General features: G+C 41.3%; 1 protein-coding gene across 4 annotated transcripts in view; it reads right to left on the bottom strand.

Moving 5' to 3' along the window:
* sema6cb (semaphorin 6Cb) overlaps positions 1 to 15,195 on the bottom strand; it is a 152,592-nt gene that overhangs the window by 91,404 nt on the left and 45,993 nt on the right. The window lies entirely within an intron of this gene.

The raw sequence follows: 15,195 nt of genomic DNA, 5'->3' as shown, positions 1-15,195 counted from the left end.
GCCCCTCTCTGTTCTCAAGAGACTCATTCATGCAACACAGCTGGGGGTTTAAACCAGTGCTGCTCTGTAGTTAGTTCATCTCTCCAACTGCACAGTCATTCTTTACCCAACCTCCCCATAGCAAAACCACAATTGCGCTGAAGAGAATTCATGACAGATGAACTTCCTTGTAAATCCATTATCCCAAATTCAGCTCTCCGCACACACACACACAAAAAGTCATCTCAGATAACCAGCGATGACTAATGGAAAGTGCACGAATTCCCGTAACTGAGCTTACCTCCTAAGAAAATGACTTCTTAATCTATATAAACCTACATACACATGGCGCTCGAGTAAAAAAAAAGGGGGGGAAGAGGTTGTGACCGCAGAGTGAGTCCCCAAATCCTTAGCCACGGATAAAGCCTGTCTACTGACTCACTCACACAGCGCAGCAGATGAGCTGCATTGCTTTCCCAATCCCTCCCGAATGAGGCAGCCGACTGCAGCTGCTGTGAGCTCAACACCAACGCTCACTCCCATCATAGATTCATAAAGCCACTGAAGGCTTGTAAATACTTAACAACCCCAGCCTTCCGCAAATTAAGCAGAGTGGTGTGACAGCTTTGGCACGCTGGTTTGTGGTGACTTAACCTGTGTGGTGTAAAGGCAGGAGGCCGTGTTATACTCTAAACACATGGCTGGTTAGTTTAAATGTTATGGCCACTACGCCAAATCACACTCTGATTTAGTCACGGGAAGTGGCCTGCTGAAGTAAAGAATGATGTCAGCTTTAAAAAGACCAAAAAGAACCTCTGACCACTCCTTTCCAGCCTCCCACCCATCAGTCATGTTGCGGACAGGCTGCAGCTGTCTTTTTTGTCAAAAATCATCTCCATCAAAAATATTAAGCAACAATAATAATGATTATTTTCCCCCAACACATACTGTGCATGCAGAAGGGTGACGAATGAAAGAAATATGTTTAAAATAAGGTGTTAGTTATCCAAAACACCTTTAATACGCCTACCTAAGAGAATTAAACTGTTATCTAGTGGCACTCATCACCTGCTTAATTTTTTTGTTTAATGTGCAACTTTATTTCAAATAAAGCTGAAACTAATACAAATTATGTTAAAATTACTTGTTTTGTCCAACCACAAAGCCTACATTTACCCCATTTATACAGTACTACTACTACTACTAATAATAATAATAAAGTTGTCATTTCAGCTTTAAACTGACTAATGATTTTAAGGGTAGGGCTTCATCTCAAACAAAAGGGATATTCTCAAAAACATCCATGTCACACAAGCCTCAACTTGTCGTTCTCAAAAACAACCTGTAGTCTGGATGACAGCATGATTAACAGCCACTGGCACAGAGGTTAGATAAATTAGGATCAGCAGATTCAGTTAAAGAGGACACAGGGTGAAGTTTTGTTGTTCTGCGCAGCTGTTTTCCCACCCAGTCTAGGCAGAGTAGGTTCCAGTATTGATTAGAGTGACTGAGATCAGCTGGTGGGGCTGCTACCAGGCTCCATCACTTCAGCTGCTGGGTCTATTAGACTGGGTGCTCATATAGCGCATGGGAGATGAAGGATAATGTTGCCGTGATTGTTTTATTGCCACACTGCGATCACTGTGCCCCGGCATTAGCAGCGTTTTATAATTTCTAATCTCATTTTCTAGAAATAGTCCCGCAGAGAGGCCTCCGTATCCTGCCATAATAGTTTTGAGGTGAGCCCCATTTACCAAATGAGCTTTTCAGAGCACAACATTCCCATTAACACCACTCATACAATCCCTCTTCTCCTTCAAATGTGCACCATGAGCTTCTCCACAGACTCAATGCACCAGCAAGCAAATATTTCATTTTTAGAAGTTTTGCATCTAGTCAGTCTCCTGTGAGCAAAGTTGGCAAAATCTTTCCGTTACCAAAATTATGCTAAATCCCACTGAACGGATTTCACAGCAACGCACCACACGACGACACACCACATTCCCGTCTACAATCCCACTATGCTGGAAAACTTCCCTGCAGTCCTCGCTTGGTTATGGTAGTGATCAATGGCCCCCTGGCAGTGGGCATTCGGGGGGGGGGGGGTCTAGGGGTACAGGAATGGTGGTATTAATAATGCAAGGTCCAGGCCTGTCATATCCTCCATTAGCACAGAGGAGGCGGGAGGCCTAAAGGCTGATTGATTACTAATTAGATTAATTGCTGTCTTTTAGAAAAGGAGGAGAAAGTAATAGACCAGAGTCCTGACAAGTGTGATGGTATTGGAGCCAGGATGGCTGAAAAATATACATACAGTGTGAGGAAAAGTGGCTCTGCAGATTACAAATCAGGCTTCTCCTCTCAGTTCAGTATTAAATTAAGGAAAGAATACCCCGAGTCTGTGCAATAAACAAGAGATCAATCAAGAGCCAACCCACCGATTGGTTTAAAAATGTCTAATAAATTGCTCAGTTCTCTGCAGGCCTCTCTCTTAAACGCACCTGTCCATGCCAAAGGAACAACTCACCTGCAGTGCTCGTAGTACTAACTGAGGTCGACAGCAGTATTATTTGTTGCTTTGATTCGAGGCCATTCCCTTCCTATTATTCCCCACATTTGTTGTCTTGTTAGTTATTGCCATCTGGAAAACACAACATGATAAGGCCAACTTCTATGCAGTTTTCATGTAATGAGGGTAAAGCTAGTGTTGCAGAAAACTGCCATTTGCCAACAGGCACAGAGGTTTGGAGAGATTAAGTTACACTTAATCTCCCAACTGTCCTTTAGAGATAAAACTAATAAAACTCACATCAAAGCCTTGAGTTGTGTTACACACATTGTGTAGTGTGAGTGGTAAAGTCACTAAATGATTAGGCAAATATATTTACCGCCATCTTTTCTTCCGCACAGCATTCAGTTAAATTCACAACACTAATTTCTGCCCTAAGTCACTTTGGACTGAAATTGGTTTTGCCCACATTTTGGACTCAAAGTAAAACTCAGTTTCGTGATATTCAGTGTCACAGTGTAACCTCCACAAGATGAATGTGATGCATTTTTGTTTGAGGGCGTATTTATTGTAAAATTGATCAGGACCTATCTGGCAGACTGTGGGAGATGTTATTCTTAATAATAATTATCCTTGCTTTCAATTAACAGCGTCCGACTGTCTCACACAGTCACACAGTCTTTCTGAAGCACTTTAATCCAAATATTAAAATATATTGGAAAACCATCCTTCATTAAAGCAGGCATCAGGCTTAAAAAATTCACATAATCCAAGCCCACGATCGACATCACAGCTGCAGTTATTTCTGTCAAAATCACATCTTAATTCCCAACAAGTGGCAAAGCAGGCATGCATGTATGTATGAGACTAATTGGCACATTGGTATGGCCACACTCATTATACACGCCCACACTCAACATAAATAGCCTCACACTTCTGTGGGAATAATGCCTTCCAAATAGGGAGCTGTATTATTTGTTTCGGCTTGCCTCTACACCAACAGACCATGGAGAGCCATATCGTGCTCTGCTGGTTTTCACAAAGCTCATGGGAGAACAGTCCCAGCATGCATTGCTACGTTCAGTGCAATAACTGTGCCACTTTTGATTTTAAAGAAAAAAAAATGACAAGAAAAAAAAAAATGATTTATTCTCTAGAAGCCTGTCGAAAACATGCATTTGGCCCAACTGCAACATTACAAGGAAAGCCTGCACCACAGTGAAATCTGTCGTCCATATCCATCTCACAAATCTGACATAATGTCATCGACATCAGAGCTGGACTGCCAGTGATGCACTTCGCCAACACAGGGCTTGCTTTTTTGTGCTTCTTATCTCATGTCATGAATCATAAAAAGACTCATCTTTATCAGCCTGTTTGACAGCGAGATGGGTCTTTACGCTTTCTTGTCACACATGAGTTCTCGAGAAGCTGTCAGGATGAAGTGGAATATTAGACCTATTAATTATTCCACTCCTCCATCCTGCTGGGAGGCAGTTCTGAGACAGTTCCTCGTATCTGACAAAGTTCATTTATGCTTGACTCCACTGCTATAGCAACAAATGTCTAAAGACGGAGCTTTGTTAGACTACCATAACTGAAATCTGTTGACACATCATCCCAAAGGACAATACAACCAACAAATTCATGCACAATGCAGAAACTGTCATGATTAGTCTTTTGAACTTAAATAACATGTCAAGAGTTCTGAAGGTGGCTTACCAACTTTACTGTGCCATCGCTGCCAGGATGCACTTACATCTTTGTTTGGAGCGGGACAAAAAAAGAAAAAGGAAAAACTGAAGCCACACAGGGTTTGAGCAAGCAAAGGTTACAGACTGTTACCGTCAGGCCTCTGGGTTAGGAACCTGTAACACCACAAGCCATAGAGGAAGCTCTTTCTTATCCATTCTTTAAAACAACTGCCTCAGTGCATGTCTTTCCATGTTTAGTTCTGTCAATCTTGGTTTGTAGCTGCTTTCCTTTTTCTTCTTTCCATAAGCCCAAAGCTACCTCTCACCTCCTTCTCGCTGCCTCGGTGGCTCACTGCTATGACAACATGCTGTGCTAATTGAAAGCGACCCTGACTCGTCCTTTTTCCAAACCACTCTAGCTGATGCCCCGTTGTTTTTCTCTCCGCCGGAGGTTGACAACTGGCCTTTCGACTGCGGCGTCAACTCTGACCTCGCCGTGCTGCCCTCTCACCTTTCTCCCTCTGCGAATGCGGGGCCAAATCCAAAGCCACACAGAGCGGCAAGAAACTGCAGACTTGCATGTTTTCCTCACTGTTCTTATGAGTTAAAGAAATTTCTCCAGAGTAAATGAAACCAGTCCTCTAGAGGTTAGAAAATGTGCTTTTTGCCATTTTTTTCATGCAAGTATAACTGATGCATGACATTGTTTACACACTAAAAAGAGATCTTCAATTTGAAATTCAATGAAGATGCAAACAATTCCAAGCAATCTTCCCTCGAACATGCTCTGCAAACTCTGAAGGACAAAAGCACAAACTCTAACTTAATGGATGAGATACAGCTGCAGCACAGACAACATGATTAGATTCTCCCCATACTTAATTCCTTTATCAAAAACTAGTGATATTCCACTAAAACAAAACGCTTGTACCTGCAGTGTTTCAACAGAGGTGGGCTGCTCTTATCACCCTCACTGAATAGGACTCGGGCCCATAATGTAATAGCCTAGCGGTGTGCTCATAAATCATTTGAAGAGGCTGTATGCCACATGCACTGACACTCCCAATCTGCCAACCTGTGTCTTTATTAAAGAGCATATTATATTGAAAGGCGCTTTTTCTTCAGTTGCCCCTACTATAAATGCCTCAACTCATTTTTATGCAAACGAGAATACAAATACTTTCCTCTGCAGGCACAAATACATTTCTCTGAGCTTTAATATACACAAAACTGTCTCTGTGTGTGTGTCTGTGACAGAGTGCCTTTGTTTTTACATCTTGTCACCATTCCTCTTCACAATTACATCAATTGTCTCCCTCCCACAGCAAGTGAGGCATCAGTTCGGAAGTATGAATGTCTATTCATATCTGATTTGCCTTAGTGAAACTCCGTGTTATTGGCTGTACAGTGCACACAACAGTATGCGTTTGTGCTCTGCTTTGTTGATGTGTTATATTTGCTTTATCTCTCCATCCTTTCATTAACTTTGACAACTAAATGGGAAAAATCTCAAAAGTAAATGTCATGTGAGCTGACAAAGAAATAGCAATAACATGAGATGAGTCACCATATAGCCGTATATGTTGACAGAGAGAAAACATTGATCCTTTCCGTTTTCTCAAAGTTTTCTTCCCATCTAAAAGACAATAGTTGACTACTCTTTTACTTTCAAATGCAATCGATTTGCTTCTCCACCCTACTGAACTCTGAACCTTCTAATTACACTGTCCTAATCCTTTATTCACAAAAAACAAAAGACCAATGTTTCCTTTTTGAGCATTTTTGATTTATTCTTTTGTTTTTTTAAATTTACTGCCCACTGCTTTAAACAACTGTGAAGTAACAACAGGCAAATGTCCCTTGAGATGCTCTTCTGCCCAAGTCTGATACGAACACTTATGGATCGTGCAAATGTCACACAGATCAGTCCAAAAAACCCCAGAATTCAGACAATACATATAAAATGGAACAAAACAAAACTCAGATTGTATGTGTGTGTTTTCCTTTCCCCTTTTTTTTAAAGCCTTTAACCTACAGTAATAAAACTGCCTGACTCAGTACCAGCTGTGACATTGCTACTATACTGTCAGCTCCAGTGATTTATTAAAACTCAAAGAAGCATAAATTCAACAGGATTACACACAAAAAGAGGTTCTTCTTATATGTAGTTTTCAATTTTTTAAAAAAAAGGAATAAAAATAAGCAACTAAGCTGCATAGGGCCATTCAGCAAGACTTCATACCTGTAATAGCAGAGGGCTTGTGTGAAAGAGCAGGATGCCAGGAACAAGGTAAGATGGCAGCAAATAATTCGCTGTTATGACCCGCAAAGGAAGCGACTGAAAGAAGACTGCAGCAAGATGTCAAGTTCATTACAGGTCAATATTTGCATAAAATGTACTTGTTACATTCAATTAGAGCTTTTAATAATCACGATTGTTTTCATGCATCTTTGTTCTTTCACCCCTAAGGACAGCTACTCATCATTTTAGGGGTTTGGATATAATATACATGATGAAAAAGCTTTATTGAAAGGATTGAAGGAATCCAAGATGTCAAGTCTCTGCCTGCACTAAGAGCTGTGATTATTTGTGCCAACTAAATGTGTCTAAGATTCTGCCGGCTGCCACAGTGCTTCCAACCAAAATCATGCAAATCGAGAACAGGAAAAACACTAAATCTCTTTCTCCCACTCGTTTCTTGCAAACAAAGCGCATCCCTTGGTAAACACTGGCAGCAGAACACATCCTGCAAAGAAAGCCTCGCTGCTGAGAGACAGAAGTGTAAACAGCTCTCAAACTCTCAGAATAGAACTTGTTACACTCTAGAAATAAAATACTGTGGATGGGAATTGAACAAAGGCATGGGTTACTCGTTAGAGGTTTTGCTTTGCAGGCTCCTGTGGCTGTGACATGACCAGAGTCCTCCACAATCTGTACCCACAAAGGTAAAACTCTGTGAGCATGAACATAATTAGTCGGAAAACTGTCTCAATTCAGGTGTTTCCCTACAGACCTTACGCAAAACTAATTCCTGTAATACGCATCATAGCTACATAATTATGCAAACAAATAGGCTCGAGACACAACACTTCGTGTTTTTAGTCTGAATAAAGGAAAACTTTTATGACCACAGCTCCATGCCAATTAGATGCTTCAGCTGTCATAACCATTGCTGGAATGGAAGATGCACCAGAACTCAAAAACAGAAGCCAAAGCTGTCAGCCTGGTTGGTGTGTGCACCGATTTCTCAGCTCAGTGAAAATTCAAAAGAACGCCTGAAAATATCCAAAAAAGGAATAAAAATATCTTGAACACGCCACATAAAACTACCTTTATTTGACAGTCTTTGTTAACTTACAATCTCTTAAATTGTAGTAAATAATTCATGCTCACTATATGTGGTTTCATATTTAATAATAATAATAATGGATTGGATTTATATAGCGCTTTTCAAGGCACCCAAAGCGCTTTACAATGCCACTATTCATTCACTCTAACATTCACACACTGGTGGAGGCAAGCTACGGTTGTAGCCACAGCTGCCCTGGGGCAGACTGACAGAAGCGAGGCTGCCATATCGCGCCATCGGCCCCTCTGGCCAACACCAGTAGGCGGTAGGGTAAAGTGTCTTGCCCAAGGACACAACGACCAGGACAGAGAGCCCGGGGATCGAACCGGCGACCTTCCGGTTACAGATGCACTTCCCAAGCCACGGTCGCCCTTGTGACCGCCCTATTTGTGACTTTCAGTCGCTTTTTTTGGTCTACCTGACCAAAAACAAATTTTTATTGTTCAGAAGGTCTCTTGCTCAAGACGCTGGTGTATTGTGCACCAGGATTTATGCCGCAAGCTTTAGCCATAGTCCAACACTTAATCTTTTAGAACTTAAATAGCTCAGTCCTGGAAAATATGACGCAAACCACCTGCTGCAAGTTGAGTACTGTATGTTCACTTCCAACAGAAAAGAAAGTAAGAAAAAAGAAATCAGACAAGCAGTAATTTCAAATGGGTCCAGATGCAACTCATCCTTCCCCTCTTCTTTAACTGCTTCAGGCTTACCTGTCCTTTTCAGACATCATTTCAAAAAATGGTCAGTAGAAAACATGTGGGTATGGAGTGTTAGATAGCTGAATTTAAATGCATACATGTTGTATCTTGACAATACATATCAAATAGTCTCACAGCAGCTGAGGCTTAGCCACTGTTTGTCATCTTGTCTAATGTGGAACGTGCAACACGAACAGTGAAGTAGAGCAAGGCAGACAGGTAATCCAGGATTACAACACCGACATGTCATTTCTGTGGACGCTGTTATCCCTGCTCACTCGTCTTTTGCGTGAAATGCAGAGTTCAACCCCATCTGTCTGCTCGAAACTCTCCTCTGGCACCCATCAATGGCGCACCGTGGACCAGCATAGACGACGAGATAATGAGCTCCCGTTGCCTTGTCAACGCCATCCGTTTTTTTTCCCCCCTCCGACAATCTTAAGCTCACGTTTGCCAGTTTCCAGGTGTTTGGAGCTCTAAAGCAAACAAGGTATCCCGATAGTAAATTAAATTTTATATTGTTTCAAAATCCTTCCAACAGGCACCCACAGACTGACAATATTGTAACTAGTCTGCAGTTTTCTGGAGAGACAGCAAATGCAACAGCTTATAAGACTAAAGACTAAAACTAAAATCCTACAAAAAGGGAGCATGTCAGAGTAACAAAGGTAAAAGGTAAGGTTCACACACGATCTCAGTGTGACAAGCTTGTAAAAACTGAAGTTAAAGATTTGTTTTATTGTTGAAGGCACCAAGTATACACATTGATTGTCCTGTATTTGGCCTAAATGACTCATTGAATCCATTTACTGACAAAAAGAAAGTGAGTTTTTAAGTCCACTTCCTCAAAATTGTCTTAGTATGAGCGTTCAACTGGGATGCTTCATCACAGACTCCGACCTATAGCCTTCAGACCAAAGTCCATTTGTTTTTCCTTCTTTTCCCGTTTTCTATATCATCCAATTCCCTTTTTAGTTCTGTCCCCACTTCCCAGTGTTTTATCATCATTCCAATTCTGTTTTGTGCAAGCATACAGTCACATTCGTTTACGACATATAGTGCCATCTCAGTGATTTCAACAAAGCTCTTTGAGAGCCACACGCTAAAAACATGTGTCTTATTAAGTTAATTAGAAGCAAGATTTTATGTTTGCACTCTGTATGATCATATTATCTGCAGAATCACAGGCTAAGAAACGTGGCTGCAGTATCGATCACAGCTGGAGGCCACTTCGTGCATATACCTTTCTCCTACCGCAGCTCAACTAGAGCTTCTTTTCTGTTGGAATGCCAACACGCCTTACCTTTATCTCTGTCGCAGTTCTTATCTGTTTGTTTTTCTTTTCTACAAGTGTCAGTGTCACATTGATCACTCAAACAATAGCAAATCTATATCTGAAAAGTTGGCACTGTGTCACGTTGATCACCTAACAGGTTAGTAGATGTAGGTCTACTAATGTTTGCGTGATCAACGTGACACAATGCCACCATTTTTTGCACAAATCTGCAATCGTTTGCATGATCAGCATGACACTGCAGAAAAAAAAAGATAAAAAAAATTTGGTTTCAACAGAAAAGAAGCTGTAGGAATCAAAAATGGTGGCACTGTGTCATGTCAATCACACGAACGTTAACGTTTGCGTGATCGGCATGACGGTCGTGTCGATCACACGGTCATGTTTGCATGAGCAACATGACACAGTTCCAGTATTTCCAAGCAACAGACAAAGATATCAGCTCAACTCTTTCATAGTTGTCATCTTTCTTCTGGGAAAGAAAAAAGTAATAATTACATGCTGTATACCCAGTATCAATCACAAGTTTCATACACAGATTATTTTAAATGAGCAGCCTGCATGAAAAACAATCAAATATCATTTATTATGTTAGTGTTTATACGTCCTTACAAGTTATTTTGAGGTCTGTCCATCGAGAGGTTACAGTGTTTCAACTTGTAATCAATCCCATTCTAAAGAGACTTTGACTTGAGGTCAGACTAACGACTGACTTGTCTGTAGCCAAAGTGTTTTAGACAAGACGAATAAAAAACTGAAAATTACTTACTCGATGCCCTTTTGCAGTGTTCCAAAGTTGCTTGAAGTCACAGAATAAATTACAAAATAAATTTAGTCCAAATGTTTATCCATGTGAGGGGGCTTCTTGCTCTTTTCAGTTTAAAGTGCATCTTCCCCCCATCAACAACTGGATGGCTGGTCTGAGCAACAGTTTGACCACATTTCTCATGCTACCTCTGTAAGTGCTTCATGGCATTTCCTGCAGAGAGACATTCTCTCCCCACCTGTACACCATTTAACACAACACTGATACATTCCAGAACACTGTCTGCAAGATAAGGTATTCCCTTCAACTAGAGCATCAGATACTTCACTGCCAGAGACTTTCATTGTTCTTGTCTATTTTGCATCCACATTGCCATTTCTTATAATAACTTAAGAGAGATGTCTGGCCCTAATGCTTTGCTAATATAGGGTAAATTATTTTTAATGCTGCATTAATCCACTTTTTTTGCTTCACTCTAATGCATTTTTTAAAACAACTTGCAAAATACGACTCTGAACACTCTTTAGTAGATTCAGTGTCAGTTTACATTAATTGCAGAAGAACAGTTCTGGCACAGTGTTTATACGAGCCAATTCCCCCCCATTCCCCACCCCTCATCTGCCCTCCCTCCCAAGTGACTCTTTATTTCTGTTTGAACAAAAAAGATATTTCCTTTACAAAAGCAGCTGCTAAAACAAAAAGGAAAAAGAAAACACAGCACTCGCTGATGTCTACCACACATTTTCTTCTCTGTGGAGTGCAGTCAAAGCAGAACAGCTAACCTCTCACCTGGTTTTGTACGGGAGGCTCAAAAAAAGTTGTTTTGCATAATATGTGCAGTGAAAATCAAAATCGAAACCATTCCAAACTGGCACATTCAGCAAAAAATGTTCAAAAGGGGAGCGCAGAAAAATGTTCAATATCAGTTTGGAACATCCTCTTATTTTATTTTGTTCAAATTGTCTGAATCTGAATCTGTTTGAATCACAACATTAATGCTGACACTGTAAACCCTAAGCAGTAGGACATAACGCCAGTCAACGCCCTTATTTTCAACTCACGCGACTTCTTTGCCTGAGTCATGACAGGTAAGTGAAATGATGGACTAACTCCTTCATGTTTCTTTGGAGCGTTTGTTCGTTAATGGCTGAGAATCAACCCTATGTCAACATACTGGTTGGTAGCAGCAAAGGCCAGAAGGGACCTGAGGTGGTGCTCACACCCACCACTGTGTTGCGGCCTGGCACGGGCCTGTGCTTTAGAAGGGAGACTCATGGAAATCAGCAGGGCTTGGCTGGGCTTCACTCCCGCCTTGGTCCGCTAATGGCTTTCCAAGTTTGCGGCTGCCATTTGTCAGCTTGACTGATGTCTGCTCCATGACGATTAATCTCTTTCAATCATCCATCTCTTCACCATCAGAGCAAAAGTACAGTGCTCCGGCATGTTGGACCAGAACAACATGGATTTGCTCCCCAAATCAACCTCACACAATAAAACACCTGAAGCTTCAAAGTTGCAGGTAGAGCAGGGTGTGTTTTGAGTATTGTGAGGATAAGGGGATAAATGTACTGCAGCAGAAGAGAAGACAAAACAAAAATGGAAAAGAAAAAACTTGGCATTCTCGTCTTGTACATAATAGAAGAGTATCAGACACAGCCAAAAACCACAGAAAGCAAGAGGAGCTGTTGAGATAGGTTGTTCCTATTCCTGGAACATTTTCAGTAGTCTATTAAAAAAAAAAAAAAAAAAAAAAAAAAATAGGGGTCTGCATCGCCCCTCTTACTTCATTAAGCGATTCTTATTGAAGCCTTGCAAGCAGGATCCAAACAGGAAACATTAAGTCTCTGGAGAATAGAGAGAAAATACAGCAATTCTGTCTGCGTGAAAGAGTGAAAAGACAGAGTGAATGAGGTGTGGCGAGTGAATATAAAGCAGTGAGAACACAGGGAGGAAAAGGAATAAAACATAGTTAGGGAGCAACAGTGTGAAGGGAAAAGCTAAAAGAGGTTGCAGTGCCCCAGGTGAGCCCTGTGGTGGGTCATTTCACAGCCCTGTAGGCTGAATAACACTGACAGGTCAGCTGAAAGACTCACTGCCAAGAGAAACTCACGACAGAAAGAAAAGAGCACAGGGCTGCACCTCTACACACAATTTCACACATAAAAACAGTACATGCAAACACACACCTCCCCGTCTTCACCGCAATATAATTTCCTTTTCAATCTGCCGCACAATAACCTAGCCACTGTTTATTGACCTTTACCATACAACTATTCACCAGGCAATCACTCCTTTGGCTCAAGACACAGAGATATAGCTCCCACTGCTCTGCCGCCTCAGTGCTGCAAATCCACAAATGTACAACTGGCTTCAATAGCTGCGTACATAGTTCAGGAAGTGCGTTTGGTGCCTGAGCGAAGGAGGAGTGCCTCTCTGACAGCAGCGATGATTGGATCATCAAAGAAGACAACTCAATATTATAACCACCATTAGTGCAGTAACAAATCAATTAAAGGGAATTACAGCACTAAAGGCCCGTGTTCACATGAGTGCCTGAGAGGCATATGGTTACACAGTCTGTATTCACAACATTATACTTGATGGTTCTCAGTCTTGCCCAAGCTGCTGTCATCCAGTTTCACAGGCATAACATATTGGCTTTAAAATCTTCAATTAGGACGATGCCCTTAAGGAAGGGCAGTATGAATAAAAGCATACAAGAGAAACAAGTCAAACCAGTCTCTCCTGAAGGGGAAAAAAAAAAAAAAAAAATTATTTCAGAGATTTTTTTTTTATTTGATTTTTATGTGTTGCTCCCTGATTTTGATCAAGCCCTAAAGTGGAGTAAAACTCCCCAAATCTAAAATGACAGACTTCATCCTCACAGATATTTTTAAAATAGCCAGTCCCAAATGTTTTTTAGAGCAGGTATACCAGCACTGAACTTCCTCCTTTATTTCCTCTTTTTGTTGATCATGTTTGTAGACTTGGAGTCTAAATACAGACTAATGGGAAACTGTCAATTTGGAAGGCTTGTTTAAAAAAATATCATAAAAAAAAATAACAGACTGATCAACAAAATCTGTTAGAATTTAGATTTTTGGCAATGCAGCTTTTTCTCTGTACACTGTGTTGCGATTATATAGCCAGAATAAAAAAGCAATACTCTGATCTCCACAGGTAAGATAAAGGTTGAGTGAAAATAAACGTAAAATTCATCTCAAACTGAAACGGGGAGCAATTTTAACACTCACTGGTTTAATTCTTTTGAGACTTTTGCTGTTTGTTTCAAGGAGAGTTGAATGCTCTTCAGCCTTCTCATGCATGAAAATTAGAGGCGGTGAGGCGGCTGTGGCGGATCCATCGAGGAGGCAACCTCCTGCCGCCGAATGAATGTCAGTGACAGTGCAAGTCCTATTTGGCTGACAAGCAGCGGGGAAGCAGGTGGGCAGGCTGAGGCTTATCTGCCAAAACAGCCGGGGTTACACCACACCTCCTGCCACAAGAACTGCTACGACTCAACGGCTACATGCAGAGAGAATGAGAGGGTAGCAACATGATGGAAGAGACGTGAGAAAAGGGAGGTAGAGATACAGTAGGTTCGGGGAGGAGATTAGCAGCGTACAAAAAAGAAAAGCCAGGAGAATGATTAGATCCTCTGAGCTATAAGAAAGTGCTGCTTGTAGAAGAGGCAGGAGAATACCAGAGAGAGTAGAACTGAGAAATGGTGAAAATGATATATGTGTGGGTACTGATATTGGAGCAATTTAAAGAAAAACATACACATTTTATTGAGCCAAGGCACTTAAATGAGCTCCTAAACACAGGGACATTAAAAACTATTCAGAATATTTCCACAACCAAATCCCAATTCACACTGGATCCTTTATCACAAGAGAAAGCAAGAAAGAAAAAGACAAGAAATAAAAGATAAAAATAACCCCTCAAAAATTCCTTTGCCTTTTGCTTTCTTTACCAGTGACTGCACTATTCACCCTTGCGTGTCCCACATAAACCCGTCTGCTGCTCTTACCTTAGGCTACGTTCACACTGCAGGTCTTAATGCTCAGTTCCGATTTTTTGATCAAATCCGAATTTTTCGTCTGCTTGTTCACACTACAAATTAAATGCGACAGCAAACGCGCTCTAGTGTGAACGCTCAAAGCGGCCCGCATGCGCAAAAGAAGACGTCACACACAACGCTCTCTGTTTAGACCCAGAGGAAACAATATTGTTTGACTGATGGCCCTTAATATAAAGACTTCGGACTTTGCGTTTCCCAATTTTTGCTTTAAGTTATTTTGTTATTTACATAATAATGTAAATAACCTAATAATGATCCTTGTTGCTGTTTTAGAGGAGCGGTGCTTCAAAGGATAGTTGCAGATTTCTGTCAGAATCTGCAGATTATACAGTACAAATAAAATGTTCACGTTTCTCCAACGTTGTCTTCCCAACAGTTTCACTGACATCTACGCTGGATGGCCAGGAAGTGTTCGCGATGTCTTCTCGGGCGCTTCTCCGGCGCTGATAATTGGCGTCTGTCTTGTGTCAGTGACGTAAAAGACGGATTTAATGACCGCTCAAACAGCAGTCGCTTTCTAAAACATCGGATATGTATCGGATTCAGTACCACATACGAAAGTGACCCAGATCGGATTTGAAAATATCGGATTTGTGCCGTTCACACTGTCATACCATGATCGGATATGGGTTGCATAGGGTGAAAAAAAAAAAAAAAAAAAAAAAGTGTGAACGTAGCCTTAGAGGCAACACACCGTCACTCCACTGGGGGCATTGCACCTTTCCCAAAATCATCTCCAGGGTTTCTGAAGTGTTGACTAAGCAGCTCCAGGCTCACTGTCAGGGAGCTCAGCTGGGGTTTCGCGAGGAAGTGTGAATGTG

The sequence above is a fragment of the Perissodus microlepis genome, chromosome 11 (genome assembly GCF_051167445.1).
Source record: "Perissodus microlepis isolate ML-2025 ecotype Zambia chromosome 11, ASM5116744v1, whole genome shotgun sequence".
Classification (NCBI taxonomy): Eukaryota; Metazoa; Chordata; class Actinopteri; order Cichliformes; family Cichlidae; genus Perissodus; species Perissodus microlepis.
The sequence above is the reverse complement of the archived record's forward strand: the minus strand, read 5'-3'. Positions and strand labels throughout refer to the sequence as shown.